General features: G+C 41.6%; 1 protein-coding gene across 4 annotated transcripts in view; it reads left to right on the top strand.

Moving 5' to 3' along the window:
- Positions 1–1,879: 1,879 nt before the first annotated feature.
- The window catches only part of ZBTB3 (zinc finger and BTB domain containing 3), a 99,031-nt gene continuing 79,478 nt past the window's right edge, over positions 1,880–21,432 (top strand). For 2 of the 4 annotated variants that reach the window (XM_069207072.1, XM_069207069.1), the window contains exon 1: positions 1,882–2,344. The gene's annotated coding sequence lies outside the window, so the exon portion shown is untranslated. Of the gene's footprint in view, positions 2,345–21,432 lie in introns of all 4 variants that reach the window. The other 2 variants (XM_069207073.1, XM_069207071.1) reach the window with 2 other exon arrangements.

The following is a 21,432-nucleotide window of genomic DNA, read 5'->3' as shown; positions in this document are numbered from 1 at the left end:
GAGAGACAACTGGGTCGTGGATGGTGGAGGTGGGGTGGGGAGACATTACAGGAAATGTCAGTGTTCTGAAATTCCTATCTGAAAGGGCTGAGGGAGGTTTAGTATACAGGACAGTGAATAGATTCTGGTTCGCAATATCAGCAAGCCACAGTGGGAGAAAGAGACCTTGTGCATGAACACCATTGGGTCTGTATGTTGATTAGTGGAAGTAGGCTATCTAAGCCTCCAGAACCTGGATATTCCAGTCTTTGGGACATGAACATAGTATTGCACTTTGTGCTGTCTTGGCATGATGTGTTTTTTATCCCTGGAAGAGATGCCTACAAAACTGGCAATGTTGCTACATTTGTTTTTGTGTAAAAAGGTGTTCGATGGAAGGCCACTGGATATTTCAGGGCATACGTTTGCGCAGGATGGACTCAAATTTACTATTGCCAGAAGAACAGGAATGAAAGCCTGGTCTGTTTTGTACCCAGTGTTCAAAGACAAACCAAAATTGTGTGTGGTTGGTTGTTTTAAGACCTATGAGAACAAGACACTGGAACTCAAGCAGGCTAGAGAAAGACAGTTGCTAATAACCCTGTAGAAACCTTTTAAAGCAATTTCATCTCCCTCCATTGCCAGTTGGGTAAAACGGATCAAGCAGGAGGCAGGAATAGGCGTGTCACGATTTGGGGACATTTGGCTAGATGTGCAATGGCTTCTAGATCAACTGCAGTTGGAGGGCAGCTAGTGGACATCATTAATGCAGCAGACTGGTCACCAGACTCAAGCTTCAACAACTTCTATTTAAATCCATCTCTGAGGCAGCATCCTTGGTGGTAAGGTAGTTTTGAACATGCATAATCCTCATCTCTGGTCCTAGACAGAATGTAAAATGTCCTACCTATCAAGAAGGAAACGTTCAGTCCTATTATGGACATGGAGGTGAGGATCATTCTGCCCAGGAAACTTAGGAAGAAGATTCAGCCCTCTAGTGTGAATCTTTGTTTGAAGTAACCTTTCTTCCTCCATAATAATCAATGAACATAATTATGTGGTACTGTATAAATGTGCTAGTAATTGTGAATGTAGTTAATGGTGGAGACAAGGTGAGATATTAAATAAAAAATAACTTGATGATGAGGTTTCATTACCTCCTGAGGAGCAGATTAGAAGACTGACCATTTAAAAGACCAATGGAGAGATAACCTCGCATGAAGAATGGAAGAGAAGGAGAATATAAAGGAGCGAATATTAGACTTAAGACATGGTTGATATCTGCTATGGTTATTTTGTTTTATTTGTATTGCCATGTGTTCTAAAGAAATATGTGCAATTAAGTGCGTGGAGCAACAATAGCATCAACAATATAGATTTATGATGTATTACATTTTACTCATTCACCTAATAGAAAGAAGGCATAAAAACCTAATTATCACAAATATAAATTCATGTAGCTCTGTAATTCTCCAATTAATCCATTAAAGTTATTTCACATCAGCATCATAATTCTCAAATCGCAGATGCGAAGTTGTCATAAACTCCACATTTCAAAACAGCTATCCTTCCAATATATAGCTGTCTTTCACGGAGTAGAGCCCCCTGGAACCGACTATTTAAATAAAGTGGACAAGGACGTACATAATCCTCACCTTTGGTCCTTAAAAAAAAACAAGAGTTGAAACGTTCTCAAGAGCTAGGAATTCAATGACGAGCACTATGCTTTTATAGAGGAATCATTTGTCCACCGAGAGCAAGAACCGGTAGGCTAACATGCAATCACAAAGGCGGACACTTATTTTATTTGGGATGAATAAGTATGGAGTTCTTGGATTGGTTGTATGAGACTCCGTCGTAATATACAGAGGCTTCCAGTGATCTTCGTGCTTGTCGATTGGACGAGAACACGTTTGCCGTTTTTTGATTGGGTTAGTGCCACTGTAGACCGCACAAGTCCTTGGCACACATCATTTCGCTGCTGCACATCCCGTAAATGACGTCACGTAAATGGTGAGACGCTGTCAGATTATTTTGGAGATGGTCTCTGAGTATCCAACTGCACCGGTCGGTGTTTTGGAGATTCATACATTCGACTACTCCACTGAGCAGCTTCTGTTGTGCACCCCTAGCCCAGAACCACTCGGACTGTTAGGTGGTCTGAAGTCGTCATCTCCTACAATCTCCCTTCCGCCGCTCCCGTGCACCGCTGCTCCACGCCTGGGCCTAAGCCCCACCCTTACTTGCTACCGATATCCGCCCCTTTCATGCGCTGTGTTTAGGGCGACTTCCGTGGCTCCAGCCTCCGTCGGCCTCTGCTCCTGCTACAACTCCGCCGGCGCTGTGCCGCTGCTTGTGTAGTGCGGTGAGTGATGCTTGCTTCTATCACCTGCTTAAGAAGGGATGCGCCCTAGTAGGTGGGGCTGAGCTCCTGTTGAGCATTGCACCGCAACCACCCTTGTGCAGTTGTGGGGCCGGCCCACCCCTTTCTTTTTGGGCGGGGCTGACCATTGCTCTGCAGGCTGCGTCCGGTTGCTTCTCATTCTCAGTAACATCCCCACCCGCCAGGTGATGATGCTGCCACCTTTGCCTATGACTCGTCTGTCTGGAATCCGAATCCCTAGTCACCACATCTGCGGCTTGAGGATGTGTTGTTAATGATTAAAGCCTGAGTAGATGTAAACTAACGGTACCATATAGTCAAGTCCAGGAGAGTAATAATTTATGCTGAACAAAAAGGCAAAATATGCATCTTTTATTGCACGATAACTATCTGGGATAAAGGTAGTGTTCAGTTCAGTTCATAATCTGTATTCGGCTATACAAGAGTAAGCCATAAAAATTCATATTAGAATACAATCGAATAGTGAAACATGAAACAATAAGTTCATAAAAGGTTGGGAATAAAAAATGTAAAATAGTTAAAATACAATTGGTATTTAAAACAAATTTTAGAGTGCAGTAAGACTTTTCCTGACATGAATTGCTTTTAGGATATAGTTTGCCACCCTGTAGCATACATTCGGGGAGTCTAAGGCTAACAGGATTTCCAGTGCTTCCTGATAAGTTGTTATATAAAGTACATTAAAAAGTGGTTTAAGATAGGTGATTCTAAGATGTTCATAGAATTTACAGAATAGGACAAAATGCAAAGTGCTTTGTTTGCTAACTGCATCACAAGGGCATCTATCTGACTCTAGAGGGCAATGTTTAGTTTGAGGAAATGCTACTAGGTGGTGAGCAATACCCAGTCTAAGTCTAATTAACACAAACCTGTGCAGCAAGTTGGTGACTATGGAAAGTTAACCAAACCTACTTGCATCCAATGAGTAAGACAAGTAAAGACCAACAGTGGTTTTAGTAGATTCAGTTATCTTCCTTGCGTCCACCTTAAATATCACAAAAGTGTCCTTAATACATTTTTTGGAAAATGACAGCACGTCCTCTGCATTATGTTTTATAGATCTGTTAAAAACAGATTTAAAAGAGGATTCCATAAAAGCTATCCAGGGTACACATCTGGCATTATCCAGTTTCATACAGTCTAGTATAAGATCTTTAGTAAAACCAGTGGCTCCTTTAGAATATATAATATGCCATAAAAGCAGGCGTCGCACCTGTAGCACATATTCCAAATATTGTAAACCCATTTCTTGATGCGTAATCTAATTAGACGCTGATATGGGTAGACATAACATGCGTTTTACGAAGCAATTCTCTTCTAGTTGGAGGAGAGCGCTTTTGGTGTAACCCAGCACCATATGTAACAGTGGAAACAAGTCTAGCCCTGTAAATGCCCAACATGGTGCCTATGGGGCGACTCCCTAATTTACTAGCAAATCTGAATATAGCACCTGAATTTCATCTAAGTTTGTTCTTTCCCGAACAAACCAGCTAGTCCCACTTTCCATTGTTAGAAAATAATGCCCCCAAATAGTTAAAGCAGTTGACAGTACTAATCTCCATATTCTGAATGTAAAAACTTCTTCATTTCTTTATCTTCTTGCCACAGGCCACAGTAAATGTTTTGGATTGATTGATTATCATACCCTTAGATGACATAAACTGTTCAAATCCACACATTAACTTGTGGAGCCCCATGGGTGTTCTGGAGACCAGGACAACATCGTCTGCATAAAGAAGGACAGGCACCGGGCGCCTGGCCACATACAGGGGATCGGCCTGTAAACCCGGCAAATGTTTATTTACCCCATTAATGTATAGAGAAAACAATAACAGGGCAAGGACACAACCTTGGCGGCGGATACCTCTACCTATCTTGAAAGAGGTGGTGCATTCGCCAAGTTGGCCGAAACAGACTTTGCATGTCAGATCTCTATACAGGAGAGCCAAGAAATTGATATGCCTGGGGGCACCTAACTCAATTAGAATAGGCCATAAAAGAGCATGTTCTACTAGGTCAAAAGCATAGATATAGAGCACCTTTTTTAGCCTTGGTATACTTTCCTGTAATTAGGTCTAGATTGACACATTGCTCTATGGTTCCTAGACCTTTCCTAAAACCACACTGTACCGGTGATAAGATGTTATTTTCTACGACCTAGTCGTTTAATCTTTCCAATATAATTCTACTAAATGTTTTTAAAGAGGAGTCCAGCAGAGAAATTGGTCGATTAGTTTTTAGGGTCGGCCTTATCTTCCTTCTTATATATTGGTATAATAATGGATGTGTACCATCTCAGTGGGATGTCACCAGATATGGCCAAATTGAATATTCTAGTCAAAATTGGTACCCAAAAAAAGATGTTATGTTTAAAGACATCCACTGGAACACCATCCGGTCCTGTGGCCTTACCTTCAGCACCAGCTAAGATAGCAGAGTGAACCTCATCTGTAGTGATCTCTAAAAAGTTAGGCTGACCCAGCTCGATCTGCCCGGTTATATCTACAGACCCAGTCCCTTCCTTTAAAACCTCTGAGTAGTGTGCCACCCATGTTACGCAGTCTACACTTAATCCCAGATCTGATGGCATCCATTCTGAAAGTAAGGGGTCATTAATGGTTTCCCAAAACATTTGGTATTATTAGTCTCTGTCACCAGGGCTAGTTTGGACCATGCCTCTTCCCTTAATTCCTTTTTCCTTTGTTCCTGTGTCTCCTTGTATTTTATTCGAAGGGACTTCATTAGTATTGAGTCTTTAGGAGATGCCTGCAGGGCTAGTTTAAGATTACTTCTAGCTTTCGTGCAGGCCTGGTCGAACCACCCCTTTTTATGCAAAGATCGTCTGTGTTTTGGGCTGTAGGTCAGGAGCCCCTGTATATAAGCAGTGATTGTACCAAAGCATCTTAATAACATAGGTACCTCAATATCCTCCTGTAACAGTAACCAATTTCATGCGGGCTGCCACATATAATATCCTGCAGAATATCAGCAGGCTCAATGTTTTCCCATTTCTGTCTCACCTGGTGGTTCTATGCACTTCGATCCGATTCAGGGTAGTGTAAAACACTTCGCTTTGCCCCCAGAAGGACGTAGGGAGGATAATCGGATCATGATCACTAAGAAGGGTCAGCTCAGTATAGGGCAGAGGTCTTCAAACTGGGGGGCCTCAAGTGATCCCACAGGGGGCACCAGACACTGGCCAAAAGAAGAATTGTACAGATAACATGACTTTGTTTTAAGCAGAAGCTTGTTATTGCAATTTTAAAAAGGTAACACTACTTAACTGCAATGTTTAAATAGATCTATATATATTTAAATATTGCCATCTTTATAAAACAATTGTGAAAAATTCTTAGGGGGGGCCCCAATGATTTTTATTTTTCAACAGGGGGGGGCGCAGCATTAAAAAGTTTGGAGACCACTGGTATAGGGTGTGTCACAGCCATTTAGTGCAAAGGATGGCAAAATAATGTGGTCTATAACAGAGGATGAGTTGGGGCCCCTATGAGTTGGAATAAATTCGTCAGAAACACCGTGCTTACGTTCCATAAGCGTTAAGTTAAAAGTGGACAACATCAAATTAAGGGCCTCTCCATTCTCATTGTGGCAAAAATGGTCAAATCCTGTCCCATCAGGGGAAGTAAATCCACAGGACCAAGGGGGAGGGGGTTGCGAGTGCATGGTTGGATATTAAAGTCCCCGGCCCAAATAATAATGGGATTGGAGCTAATGGAGTATAGGAACTTATTTAGGCTTTGATTCAGGGCGTGTGCAACCCTACATCGGGTGGCGTCAAAGATGTTATTATAGTAGGTAATTATGACGATATCTATCTTATTCTTGTGCTTAAGCCACAGAAATTGAAAATGTGTGGTCTCCATAAAGGTCTTTTTAACCACTACAGGGTGTTTATTGGAAATAAGCACCAGGAGCCCCCCTGTTGGCCCTCCCAGATGGTGATGGTGTAGCTGGCAGTGAGTGTGAGGTAAATTCGTGCACATTGGCAGATGAGGTGCACCAGGATTCTTGGATGCAAACCACATCTAGCTTACTGATTAATGAACACCACTCTTCAGTCTCAGTTTTGCCACGTAGGCCCTGCACATTCCATGTAACAAAATAGTGGCGTCCAATGGTGTTATCGACAGGATCCTGATTCCATGATTCTTCCCTGCCATAGATTACTACATTTGGAGCTACTTTAATTGGTTCCCCGTCCCCATTATGTGTTGTTTCCCCAATGCCCATGTCTTCCTTGTCCTTCTGGGCTAATAATAGCCTGTTGGGGCTCGTATCCGTCTTATGTATGGTTGTTTCCTCTGCCCTTAACCTCGTCCACTCGAAGACTACAGACCCCTTGCTTAACAGTCAGTCATTATCTGACAGTGAACTTAATGTCTGATATGTATTGCTTAGTAGTAACGGGGTGGAAGAATGTGCATTATTGGTGGGATCGATGCCTGGGTATGTCAATATAGACCATGGCGGCATACAAGACACGGATCTACGTCCTGACTGGCCCGGTTGCAAATGTCTAAAAAATACACCTAGCTTCTATCTTGGGGGCGAAAAGAGGCCCTGCACAGGATATTCCTCACCATCCAGGGGTTTCTGAAATTAATAATTATACAATCCCCCCATCACCCACCCTACTCTCCGGGTTAGGATTATGTGTGTGGGCATCATTCATTAAGAAAAGATAGTTCTGCGCTAGCCAGTGCATAACCTTGTTCTTCAGGTCACCTTGTTGCTCACTCAGATCAGACTGTAGAGGGGGGATTTTGTTCATGATAATAACATAGTTGCAAGACTATGTTGGGGTAAATTAACAATAGGCAGTTCTTCTCTTATGTGTAGGCAGTCCGAGCCGTTTTTCAGGGGGTTCGAGGAAAAGTGTCTTGGAGCTGCATGGTTTGGAATCGGTTGTGTGTTATCAGGAGCGGAGCCCAATGGTCTGTTCTTAGAGGCTATGTGCCACCCACTAGGATGATCAATATATTGGGCCACCCTTGGTTGCCTAGGATGGACTGTATTTAGGGCCTCCCTTACTTGCCCTTGTATAGGGGCCCCAGTATGAGTGCTCAATACAGTTCCTTGCAGATCTAAGGTATCTGTGCCCTGTGATACATCTGAATGACCTGTCACACTATGAGTAGTATTCTGTACCACAGGGTTCTGAAGGTTAGGGGACAACGTTGGCAAGGGGGGTTTCTGGCAGATTTCCAGAATTTTTCCCACCTCCCTTTCCAATTTATCTAGTTTTGTAAGGATAGGGCTTTCCAATCAGTAGATACCATATTTTTGCCCAGGTTACTATCAGCCCCCCTTCTGCTTCGTTTTTTTCTTTTTATAACAGGTGACTGACTTTGAGGTGTGGGGTTTTTACTTGTGGGGGTCATTGGCTTTATCTGGGAATCTCCATTCATCAGAGCCACTGTCAGCTGAGGGGTGAATAACTGGTGTATACTCATGTGGTGCTAAAGTTCTCCCTATCGCATCTACCAATCCTGCTGCCCCCAGGGATAAGCATCTTTCTGCGAGGTCAATTTCTTTTGAGATGACCCCTACCGCTCTAACTAGGAAGGAGTCAATCATTGTGCGGCCGGTTCCGTATCTACCTTCTGTCACCCCAACTTCCTCTTACCCATAATTAGGTTATAGATTTACCGCCTCCTTAAGTATTCATGTGCTCTGTATGGCTTTGTTACCCAAAAGCCTGAGTTTGTAGTATTGATTCTGTCTTGGTTACAGGTCTGTTCTTATCATACTATATGCTAGATAACAGGGAAGTTTAAAAGGTCAATGAATATGTCTAAGTATAAAACATAGGGAAAAGGTTAAAAACCAAGAGGGTGGGCCCAGCCCAGCCTCTGTCGGCCGCTGACGGGTGCAGACAGGCCATCCCCGGGCACGTTCAGCGCAAGTCCCAATTAAGGCTCCTTTGGCGTGGAGGAGTGTTGTGGGCGGCCTTCTCCCTCAGGTTCTGCTGGGAGGTGTGGTTCAGCTCAGCCTTCCGCCTGTGTCCAAGTGCAGAGTGATGCGCGCAGCGGAAGCTCGAGTCCCAATTAAGGCGCCTTTGGCACGTCGGAGCGTTGTGGGCGGCCTCCTCACTCAGGTTCTGCTGGGAGGTGTGGTTCAGCCCAGCCTTCCGCCCCCGTGTCCAAGTGCACAGTTGGTAGTGTTTTTATAACTTTTGGCCCGTTTGGAGTAGAAACATTATTTTGTTAAAATCTACAATTTTTGGAACCGATGGTGTATTATGTGGCAAGGTCGAAAATCCATAATCATGCAGGAAATGCTGTGGCCACTTACTTTCAGTGGCCCGGCCTACAACTGAGGTTATCGTGCACCGAGAACATGGTGTTTGACTTCCGGGCTTTTGGTTGACATGGTGCATTGTGGAAATTGTAGCCTTGATTGATATCAGCTGACCAGTGGGACTATCACAGATGAATACAAACATTTCTAAAAGGACTTCTAAATAATGATGATAAACAAACATGTGATGAGTAAAGAAGATAGATGTATTAGACGCGCAGCGCTGGTTGAAGAAAGGAGATAACTGACAACAATGGCTTGCTCAGGGCTTGACACTATAAAGAAGTGTAATTTATACAGGGTTTCCTCGCTCACCACAACTCTGTCACTGCTCAAACCCAGGACAAGAACATGGGGCTCCTGTTGATGTGTTGTGTGGTAACCTTACTTATAGCAGTCTATTTATTCGATTAGTTACTTCGTTTTTCTGTAGGGTTAAGTTAATCGAAGAGGATATGGTAGTGCTTCACATAGGCATGGGAAGCATAACATCGGTAATTTTACAATGTTCCTGAACAAAGTAAATACGCATATGTTTACGGCAATTCATCAGTGCACAAGCAGACTGTCATGGAGAACAATATATATGCACCAAGTACAAACTTGAAATTGGTCCGCACAGCTCGCCGCTCCAAAGGTGTGCTTCAGTGGGATCTGTAAGTAGTATGAGGTTATAGTGTGTCTGTGATTTGTGTGAAGAGGGTGTATAAAAACCCATCAGGATATGGTCATCAGTTCTAGAAGTAAGTGATTTTTTTTCCTTCCAGTGGATGTGAAAGACGGATTACTTATTGTATGGCGGCATGCCCTTCTAACTCTTCTGAGAAAACCCTGAAAAGGAGTCTGCTAGGGGGAGGGTTTACAGCAACATATTGTTTTTTTAATAGTCTAGTGTCTCCGTCGTCCAGAGAGCAATAATTTAGTTTTTTATGATAATGAAAGATGTGTAGTTCCATAGCTTGTGATTTCATTAGGTACCACTGTGATATGGTCAAATTATCAGGGAGGCAGTGAGACAGATTGGAGTTCTTACTTCAAGCTTTGAGATCACCTTGGTGGATTTGAAGTGTTTTAGCTGCTCTTAACAATGATTTTATTTGTGCAAATGGTAAAGTTCTTTGGATTCTGAAAAGTAATTCTTCTAAGGTGCTTATCATGATGTTTTTGTTAATGCTTTCATAAATATACATGTTGGTCACATATTGGTGATAAGAGGAACCCAGTGTGTCTTAAGAGTTCTCAGAGAGGTTCAAGATATAAATTAAACAAGATGTGGGCTATAACTGATCACTGTGGGACCCTTCAAGGCTTTTAATAGGGTGCAGGATGAATACTTTTTTACCTCTTGCAGAGATTAGTTAAATAGGATTTGAACTATTAAAAAATTAACCATCCTTTCCGGACCGAATTGTGAGGCAAAAGGCACAATAGTTGTTTAGGAGACTATTCTCATGGATGGCTTAATATCGTTTTTTGCCTCGCAGTTCTTCAGGATTTTCACTACAAACCCTGGACCAGCGATGGGATTATACTTTTCTTTGCAGTTAGGATTCGCCTAGGGAATTGAGAAATGAGCCCATGATTCCAATTTTTGGAAACTGTGAATAGTTCCTTTCAAAGGGAGAAGTTTATAATGTTCTTCCATCTGGTAGGTAGGGAGGTGATTGCTGATTAAGCGAGACATAATTTGTCCAGTTGATACCTGGGTGGATTGGTTTAGGCAATGATATTCACCAGGTTGCAATTGGAGCGTGAAGGTAAAAGGTGTCAATTAGTTTTTTTCAAAAACAATGTTTTTAATTGAGAGGGATATATTCCACACAGTAGCTGTAGCTACTCAATGGCCACCTGTCCTGTCAGTATCCACGTATGCCAGGGCAGTTGCATGTAGTGTGGAAAAAAAATTAGCTTCGCTTTTGAAACATCTAAGTTATCTGGGGGTACTGTTGATAAATTTTGTGCAGTTAATTGGAGTTAAATGTCATTAACGTAGTTATATTGTACAATTTAAGTCAATACCGTTCTGTTTTGTTGATATTTATTTTAGATTTGTAGGGCTTATTTGTGGTAGCTGCAGTTTCTTTACATATTTAATGTACTTTTATCATTCAAGAATTCCACTTAGTCATTACAGCAAGTGGTTTCAGAACGTTGGATTGGATATGTAAATTGCAATACATTTGTGCATTTGTACTTTCATATTTTACGTTTTTACGTTTGTTCTACTCATGGGTTGAAATAATGGAAAAATTTATTCTGTATATTACAATTTCTTATTGTGATGTAGCACTTGTAGTTTCTTTTTAACTGATATTGTCTTATTTATGTGATTGTAATGATTTTAATTAATCAGACAATAAACTAATTCATCATCATCATTACAGCACATGTCCTATAGATAAGCAGTTGTTCTCAGTGGGTTAGAGGTCCGAGTTCTTACATTTTCTAATATTGAGCTTTTGCAGCTTTTATTTGGTAAGTTTTTAGCTCTCAAAATATTATTTTTGTAGTTTATTGCTGTGTTGTTTTAAATTTGTCCAGAGTTAGAGTAGGTTACGTCCTCAATTTGCATTTTAGCAATGATAGGTTTCGCCTGCCAGTGATTAGGCTTGGTGAGGGAGATCCTTTGTTAACATCTTCTTCTTTTTTTTGTTCTTTCTATTTAGACGTGGCTGCATGATTGTCCACAATTGTTGAGAACGAAGAATTCTAGTGTTTATATTAGGGAGGAGGCATTCCCCAGTTTAGCGTTTTGGGATGCAAAGCATTGCTACTTTTTCCAGAGAAATGGTTTTGAGCTTCTTACCTATTCAAATTTTCACTAAAGTTGTGTTTGCTGGGGGATCTTTTGGGTGGCAGTGGTGAAAAGAATGAAGAAGTTATGCAACAATCATTTTTAAGAGGTTCTTCTAGGGATCCATTAATAACGTGACCCGGAATGGCCTTCCTTTGAGTGGGTAGGTTTGTTATGAATGCTGCACTGTGTTGCTACGAAATAAGAAATATGGTCATGCTTTTACTGAAGAATTTATTCTCTAGTTGTCAAGCAGTAGTGTGAGATCAGTTGCTCTTAAGTTAAGGCTTTGTTATTACCTGGGAGGTGTATATTAAATTATAATTGTCCAAAAGATTAGCTGTGCTGGGGTACCTGCAGTGTCATCTAATGTGTACTTTGTGGGTTACTGCTATTACATGTCTGAGTCTACTTTCTCTGGCCTCTCCTTTTGTAGTTTTTAATATGCTTGTGTCCCCTGAGTATGTGAGCAGAGTGTGCAAGCAATACCTCTTCCTTGGAAATGAGATGTCAGGCTTGTGTTCAGTAATCATTTTTTGCAGTGAACTCTGTATTATTTACTGCAAACAAGCTTTACAAAAGATGCACTTTACTTTGGTTACAGGGCGTTGGCAGTTATGTATAGTCACTCTGGTTTATGAGAGATTGCTTAGAGAGGTTCATCTATGAATGTTGCTTATAATTGTCCCATTGTGCTTCATGGATTCTTTGACTGATCCCGATGAAAGGGTGTTTTTTGGCTGTTAAACTCCTGTGAAATTTGTTTGTTTTCATGTTGTTTATTTAGTGAAATTTAGGGTTGAGATTAGGTAGAATTTGTTGAGGGACCCCTTTTTGAGTAGGTGGCACACTACAGTAGTTAATAAAGAGGTTTAGTCAGAGGTTTTCATTCAGTTTGCCCTTCAACTGCTTGTACACTCCTTGAGAAGGTTTGTTGCTGTAAGGAGTATATGATGGAATGTCTGCTAGAGGTTCAGTGTCATCCCTGTGTGCCTTGATTAGTCCATAGAGATTTTGTATTCAGTTTTGATTTACAAGTGTAAGAGGGCTTGTAGATGATCTTGTAAGAGAGTGCATTACATGGTTTAACTGAGTGTGGGTTGGCTGAGTAGGGTTTTTTTCGGTGCAAAATGGTGGGGCTACTAGTTTCTTTTCCTCTGGTTATTTTCAAGCAGGAGTTCACAGGTTGTTGTGGTGGGAGTAAATTGTGCATGTAGTTGAGCAGGTGTTATTTTTTCCAAATATAATCTCAACTGTTATTCAGCAGGTTTAATATTCAAATTTTGTTGTTTTCAGAATTTGGTGTGCCAAAAGTAGAATTAAATATTGTGGTCGTGGTGAGTTGGGTAGCAGTAGTCTTATTATTGAGTGAGTCTTTTAGTGTATTGAAGATTATCGCTAATAAGCACAGCTACCAGAAGATTGCACCAATTTTAAGTAAACTGATGTGGATATTTTAGAACATTTTAACCAAAATAAGAGGTTGTGACCATGTCACTTCTATGTTGGAATTTTTTCTGCAAAGAAGAGGCCTGCTTTAAAAAAGTTGTGTTTTTCTTTTTTTCATGCTTATCGGGGCAAACTGTTTTATAGTCTCAAATGTTTTTTTAACAATCATTTTAGGGTAGAGCCCTTCAGCAGTACGACTAACTGTGTCCTTTAATGTGAATTGGGTGTTTGGATGTCAATGCTTTTTAGAGGCACCATGCTGGCAAGCTGCGTTTTGGGGGGTGCTGTTTATCTGAGTCCACCTTCATTCTCGTAGATTTCTCCGAATCTTGCAAGATCGTCACCAAGCTCTCTGTCATGCACACAGATCTGCGGTTGAACTTGTAGTCAGAGATGTCAACCAAATATGCACCATCTGATCAGAATGCCTTAAGTGCCCAAAGCATCAGACGTCTGGCTCTCTCACCTATTGTTTTACCAGCTTAATATCTATTTTTAATCAGCCACACCCATAACACAGGTGCCTATCCACGTGCAACAGTCAACTCCTGGAAATAACCACAGCTAACCCTCGTCCCTTGCTAGTTGCGATTTTCGACCCTACCCCTTTTGTTCTCTGAAACTCTAGAAACTCTTTATTAGATCCTGCTAATGTATCACCTCACTCCACTTTTTCTCAAAATGACTGTAACCAATTTGCGGAATTCTTTTGCAATATGGTTAATACGATGTATTCCATCTTTGATAATCCAGCCATCTTTACTAGTACAACTATTGGAACTACTGACTCTCAAAACAGTTTGACTGGTTTTTAGCCTCTGGAGACTACTACGTGTTTAGCCTTATTAAAAGTTATTAAGAGAGGATCTCCCTTAGATCTCTTGCCCCCGGTAAAGTTAAGCTTAATGAGTGATACTCTCTGTCCTGCCTTATTGATCTGTTGAACACTTCTTTATGCTGTGGCAAGGTCCAGAAGGCATGGAAACCTGTCTTATTACAGGTACCAAAAAATTTAGAGACATTGAATTGGACCAACTGTCGCCCAGTCTCTTTGCTGCCTCTTTTTGCCAAGATTCTTGAAAAGCACATCACTGTCCTGCTGTCTGCATATTTGCAGTCTCACAATCCAACTTGGATTTCATCTGGAACACAGCACTGAATCCACTTTTCTAGGAGTTACTGAACATCTTAGGCAGGAGCTGGAAAGAGGAGGAACTGAGACCCACGTTAATTTGGATTTAAGTGCTGCGTTTGACACTGGGTACTTTTCAAGCAACTAGCGGATGCTGGTTTTCAAGGAACTTCTCTCTTTGTTTCAATCCTTCTTGAAAGATTGTTCATTGCAGGTTATTTCTAAACCCTTTGACTCTTCTGTTTACAGGTTACCTTGCTGAGTCCCTCAAGACTCATTGAATCCGAAGTCGTTTAATATGTGTGTCCACCTGCTGGTGGATATAGTTGTAAATCATGGTTGCCTTTTTACTCCTAATTGGACACTCAGATTGTCATATACTCCTCTTCGTCAGACAACAGTTCCTCATCCAGCATTGCCCACAGTCTCAAGAATATGATGACTTGGATGTGGCTTAACTGTCTGAAATGAAACAGAAGTGTGGTTATTGTGTAACCGGCCCCAGTTGTGGGGCCTTCAGTGTTGGCCTTAGGAGGAGCTAGGTACTTATCTGACACCCCGACCCCAGGCCAGGAAATAAGGATCCGGGTTTCGTGGTTGAACGATAAACTGACTATGGATCAACAAATCACTAAGGTAGCTGCATGCTGTTTTGGCCTGGTAACATGCCTTAGGAAGCTACTATTGCTTTTACCTTCTGAGACCCAAAAAACGATCAAGCTCTTATAATTTCTAGATTAGACTACGGCAGTGTGCTATATCTGGATGTTACTATCTCCCAGAGAAAGCGGATGCAAACGGTTCAGAATGCTGCTGCTTGCTTGTTCTGTCATATTCCTTGGAGTACTTCAGCGTCTCAAAATTTCCGCCATCTGCATTGGCTTGAAATAGCAAAATGTACAAATCATTTTGCTATGTCTTTAAAGCTATGGTCCAGGCTGGACCTGCATTTATTAGTACCCTGGTCCATCCTTACCTTCCCACCAGGAGCTCTGATCAGCGAACACTAATCTCACCACAATTCCGAACATTAGACTGGCAAGACAGGGAGGAGGGTCCTTCTTGTTTTTGGGGCCTACGTTATGGAATTCCTTGCCTCTGTAACTCCTATGTGACATTCGGAAATGTGCTTAAGTCCTGGTACTTCTAGTTGAGTGATCAGCTCCTTTCTCACTCCGTTACCGCCGGGAAACCCCATTGCACTTTATAACTCTGAATTGAATATTCATGCCACTCCTGAGTGTGTGCCCTGCTGTCCCTTGCTAGTTGCTGTCCTCTTACCACAATCCTCTTTTCTCTAAAGTTCTAGAGACTCACTAATCAAAACCTGCTTGTTTCCCTGCATGCAGAATATTGTGCTTTGCACTGTACAGAAACGGCACTCATTTGTACAATTCCATCACCTCTGCAAGTTGCCAATCACCTCTACTCAATTCTGGGACGTCTCAGTCTCTCAACCACAGGTGATATGGTTGATTATCATATTTTACTGCCACACTTTCTAACCTTCAAATCACAAATTTGACATTAGATTGACTTTCATTCTATCTGATCATTCCTTCCCGGTATCTCGGTGTTCCTTGCCCTCCCCTCCACCTTTTCTAGTTGGTGTCCCAGAAGATATAATCCTGGGTACTGCGCTTTTATCTCTTTAGGCCTCATCCCTGGGCCAAATCATAAATTATAAAGGGTTTTTCTTTTCCCCCTCTTTCCCTTCCTCCCGACTTGGCTCGCTAATCGTTTTAGTCATTTGTTAATGGATTATTATCAAATTACTTTATGGAAAACTCAACCAAAACTTAAATGCTCAATTTTTTGGCCACTTCTACATCTTCAGCCTTTCCCTTCCCTATTTACCTCGCCAAGGTATTATACCGCTCACGTTCTTAGCTAGAAACCTTGTAGTGCCCTTCTGTGGTCATGGACACATTCATAATTGATACAGCTATAATTGCAAATTTCATTTACTAAAAGGTCACATTCCACGCAACAAGATCAGATATAATAATTTGTCTCTAGCAGACTTGACTATTGCAGTTGTCTTCTTGGAGTCTCCCCAGTACTGTCACCGTATTAGAAGAATATTCATCATTGCTACAATTACACACTAGAATCTTCCCAAATATGTGCCTTCTTCGGTCTCTTGCCACCAGGCTGGTTGGCTGTAAGCCAAGAACAGCGCCTTCTATATATGTGAAACCGGTGTTCGAAGATGTTAATGGCTCTTCACATTACCTCTAGTCATTCCTACCCATAAACGTCCTACCTCATAACCTACTCTCAGACAATTATAATGTATTGATAACTCTCAAACATCTGAGTGCTGCTTCCAGATTTCAGTCCTTCTGTTTAATTGGACTGCTCCTCCGACTTTCCCAGTAGAAATTAGCATTATATCTTTCTTCGCTTATTTCAAGACTGCTCTCAAGGATAGCTTCTGTCAGGAGAATCCTGCTTATTCACTACAACTCACCAGCGTCCCTCTAATATTAAACTAGGGGACACTGTAATATGTATATGTGAATATATTTGTACTATTATGTCTAAACATATACCAAATAATTCCACAACTTACTTATATATGACCTCATCCCAACTGACTAGTGCTTAGTCAGTGACTAGTTCCTGTTTTGCTATCAACAGCTTTTTTTTAAACCGAAATGCTTTTGCTGCAACAACAAAATTCTGTGGAAGGTCTGTATTCTTGTTGCTAGTAAACACATCATTAGTCAGAAAAGAGTGGGGCTATACGTTCATATTTAAACTGTGCTGTGAAAAATAGTTTAATCCTGTTTACTTTAATAAACTGTTCAGTGCATTGGAAATGAACTGACGTTTGCGCAATAACTCTTGGGGGTATATATTTTACTTTGCAGGCTTGCTTGTATGCACTCGAATATAAATCCTTCCACTATTATGTTTGACATGGGGCATCCAGTCAAGTGCAACAGGATCATACAATTGGTAGAAAAAAGTATACAAATGCACCACATGCCATTTTTTTCAATTTATACTGCTCCCACTATGCATTTAGTTTACTCCATATATTTGTCCCTTAGTTGTACATAAAATTGCCACCAAGTTTCTAATTGGTCGTGGCATGTGTTACTGTAGATAATGTTGCCATGTTGTGTTGAGCTCGGGCTTTTGCAACTTGCTTTTCTTTAAAGAATTCTCTTGAGTCACAGGGTATATGGTGACTATTTTTTTCAGCCCTTTTGTTCAGACGTGATGACTGGGTCTCCAGGAACAAGGTGCCCTTCAATGCTGCCTTTCAACCTTTTCTTCCACAATTCTCGGTCCTATTTCAACACCAATCAGGGCAGAAAATGACATACTACAACTGATTTGCTACAGAGATCTCCAGGGCACAAGAGATCGACACATTATTTTCGCCTAGCTCCAAAGCCTATACTCAATGTTTTTTTCCTCTGAAAATGTACAGCTGGTGACAAAACTGACCCCGGTTCTACATTGCCCCCTGCTGTAACACAAAATATTCCTTGTCTGACTCCCACCATATGTGTAAATTGTGTTCGACTTAGCACGACCTGCCAAGTGTAATACCTGCCTGGCTTTAGATCCACAAAGTCTCTTTAGCACTGAAGGGACAGGCTCTGGGCACATCAAAAGATGTACAGACACTATGGAGGACATCCTAGATATCTTTGAAGAAGAAACCCTTGGCACTGATGACGTTGAGGAAGCTGGACCTTTGCCCTACCTTCACCAGAAGTGTTTTTCCTCCTCTGGTTCTGACGAACAGCAAGAACAAATCCACCTCGACCTCAGGGCAACAGAACTATTCTCACTGACAACGACGTGGGCTGTGAGTATAACAGACATTGTATCAAACCCAAGTCTCTTGAAGTGAGGCAGAGTACCGCCTTCGAGGGGTTTGGACAATTAGCCCCTTGAAGTCAAGTCAGCCTTCTATGGCACTGAATGGTTCTGGCACAAGTCGAACCCATGAGAAACCAACGGAACCAGCACTCCTTGTATGCACAGGCTGTCAACATTCCCAACCAGCTGCCAAGACCAAGATCGCAGCTTCCTCTGCCCCAAAGCCCATGCTGGAATCAAACGGCTACAGGCCCCAAGATGCTTCCAGGACTGAAAGCCCTCTCGGAAACACCACGACCTTGGGTGCCGAAACACTGGGAGCCAAGACCAACCTTGATGCAGAAACCGCTGACCTTGAAAGTGTCACTTCTGAGGGCTAACCCTTTGACTTTGAGGCCCACCGGTTGTGAAAGCCCTGACGATTCTAGCTTTCAATCCTCAAGCAGCTCGAAGCGGTGCTCAGTGCCTAGCAGAAGAGACTGATGAAAAAAATAGCCACCCAGAGCCACCAACCAGGGTGTTTGACACTTTACCATCTAAGATGAAGCCAAACTGTGAAGAGAAATTTGCTTCAATACCAGCTCCCAAGCATAAAAAGAGGTACAGGGGCACTTGCCCAATCCACTCCACCTCCTCTGCTTTTTCTTCCTCCCCTGGCACCTCAAGACACACTACCATAGGCATATGCACCTCTGGGTTCACCACAATCTTTTGCAGTATCACATAGCCCCTACCAGGAGGCTGGGCCATAAAATATAGCTGGAGCGCCTGATGAGAGGGGAGAGCCCTGGGATGATTATTCTACGGATCCTCCTAGATACCCTGACTTAAATATGTATCCTTTCAAACCCTCCCCCACAGATGATAAAACCTCATACCACAAGATAATATGAGCAGCTCAGTACCGTAAAGTTGACCTTCATGTAGTTCAGGAGAAGGATGACTTCTTAGTGGAGACCCTCTCATAGACTGTGTACTACACAGTTTTTATCCATGTTAAAGGATATGTTAAAACCAACTACAGATGCTTTTATGGACTCAGTCAAAGCCATAGTAGTAACCCCTAGGTAGAGCGAAAGTACAGTGCTGCTCCTTCTGACCCAACATCCATCAGAGACATGTTGAACGAGTCAAGTAACAGGTCAGGAAGAAGTGAAATAACATGGAAAAGGAATACTATGTTATAGTTTGCAAGCATAATGTAAAATTTCCTAACTTTTGTAACAGGAAGTTTCAATTCTATTAAGGAATTGGAGGTGAGGATTATGCTGAAAACTTTCATCCTTTATTATTTCCAGCAGATTTCAACATTAAAACTACCAAAAGGATTACAAGAAGATTAACCAATCACAAACAGCTCAGTCCATTATAATCGGGCAGCCCCTGGATCACTTCCTCTTTCTTGAGTGCAACAGGAGAAATTCTAATGTTTTCTTTATTCGCCTTTAGTTGAATCCGAGCCTGGGGAAAAAAGGTGCAATAAAACCAAAGTGTCCCATTTTAGGGCGTCTGACCTGATTTGGGTTCTTATCTTTAATTCATAATGGGACACATTAGAGGTTTTATGGACCTTTTGACTGCGCTTAGAATAAATCTCACCATAGGACTCAATTTCAATTTAACCCAAGTCTTTTTCTCATCCCTTTCAACATTATACTGCAATGCTTTCAATTCTTTTAAGGTATCTATAACATGTAATGCATAATTAGGGCACATCTCATCTTCATCAGATAACAATTCACATCTATCTTTGAATGATATACACTTCAATGCGCAAAACCTTGCGACTTGATCTGCATATCCATTTCCTATTGACACAAAATCTTGTGATTTCAGGTGTGCACTGCGTTTCACCACGACAATCTTCTCAGGCATTTGAATAGGTTGTAGCAATTCATGAATCCTTTCACCATTTCTAAATGGTGAACCAGAAGAGGTCAGGAAACCGCTCTTAGACCACAGCTGGCCAAAATCATGGACTATTCCAAATCCATACTGGCTGTCCATATAGATGGTAACCTTAAGCTGTGCAGAAAATTGGCATGCTCTGGTAAGAGCTACCAGTTCTGCCACTTGTGCAGAATATACTCCTCGAAGCCAAGACGCTTCAAGTATGCCAGAAATTGTGTACACAGCATATCCTGCTCTGTGTTCCCATGTTGTCTCTTAAACAGGAACCACCAACGAAAATAATCTGGTAATTTTCCTCCAATCGGGTATCTCTAATATCAGGTTTTGGTTTTGTCTCAGAACAGTTATTTCGAGACAATTATATTCAACGTCTTCCAACTTGTCAATTTCAGCTTTCTCTTTTGGGATTAAGGTTGCTGGGTTAAGCACTGTACACCTTCTCAATGACACATTTGGGGACCCCAGGATGACCGTTTCGTAACGAGTCAGTCTGGCACCTGTGAGGTACTGCGTTTTGGTTCATGTAAGTAAAACTTCAATGGAGTGAGGGACCATGTCCATTAAAGGGTGTCCCATCACAATGCTCTCACTCTGAATGAGGTTAATTCTGGTAAAGCTGCTGCAACTAGGTCCAAAGTAGCTGAAAAATATGCTGCTGGGTGGTTTACACTACCATGGACTTGAGTCAAGACAGACAATGTACATGCATCACACTCATAACAAAACAAATTGAAGGGTTTTGTGTAGTCAGGCATTCCCAAAGCCAGAGCTTTGCACAGACTTTCTCTCAACTCTAAAAATGCTTTCATACAGGCTTGATCTAGCCCTAAGGGTTCAGTAACTTCTTTGTGAGTCAGCTTCTGTAATGGCTTCGAAATGACTGAAAAGTTGGGAATCCACTGGCAACAATAGCATACCATTCCCAAAAACATCCTGACATCTCTCTGTGTGGCTGGGGATTCATCTGCAATATGATTGTGACACTTTCTCTGGATATTTTCCTAGTTCCTTTCTTAATTAGCTGGCACAAATATTTCACTTCTTTCTGACATTACTGTAATTTTGCTGGGGGCACTTTATGAGCACTCTTCCCTAAATGATTCAGTTAGGCAATAGTATCATACTTGCATGCTTCTTTCGTCTTCAGTGCAACTAACAAATCATCAATGTACTGCACCATTGTTGATTGAAAAGGCATTTCCAATGACTCCAGGTTCTTTTTCAAGCTCTGGTTGAAAATAGAAGGTGACTTGGAAAACTCTTGAGGAATTCTGCACCAACAGTAGACTCGATCCAAAAATTTGAAACAGAAAAGAAATTGACTATCCGCATGAAAAGGTATAGAAAAGAATGCTTCTGACAGGTCTATTATGGTGAACCATTCAGCATTGCGCGGGAGCTGGAACAAAATCACTACTGGATTTGGTACTACGGGGCAACATTTAATTACTATATCATTTACTTTCCACAAATCATGAACAATTCGAAATTTCCCACAGGGCTTTTGCAATCCCATTATTGGTGAGTTACGTGGACTGCTGAACGCTTCTTTCAAAACGTCTTGGTTTACTAACTCTGAAGTTATGAGTGCAATCCCTTCAA

The sequence above is a fragment of the Pleurodeles waltl genome, chromosome 9 (genome assembly GCF_031143425.1).
Source record: "Pleurodeles waltl isolate 20211129_DDA chromosome 9, aPleWal1.hap1.20221129, whole genome shotgun sequence".
In the NCBI taxonomy this organism is placed as follows: domain Eukaryota; kingdom Metazoa; phylum Chordata; class Amphibia; order Caudata; family Salamandridae; genus Pleurodeles; species Pleurodeles waltl.
Note: the sequence above shows the minus strand (reverse complement) of the source record. Positions and strands in the feature narration are given on the sequence as shown.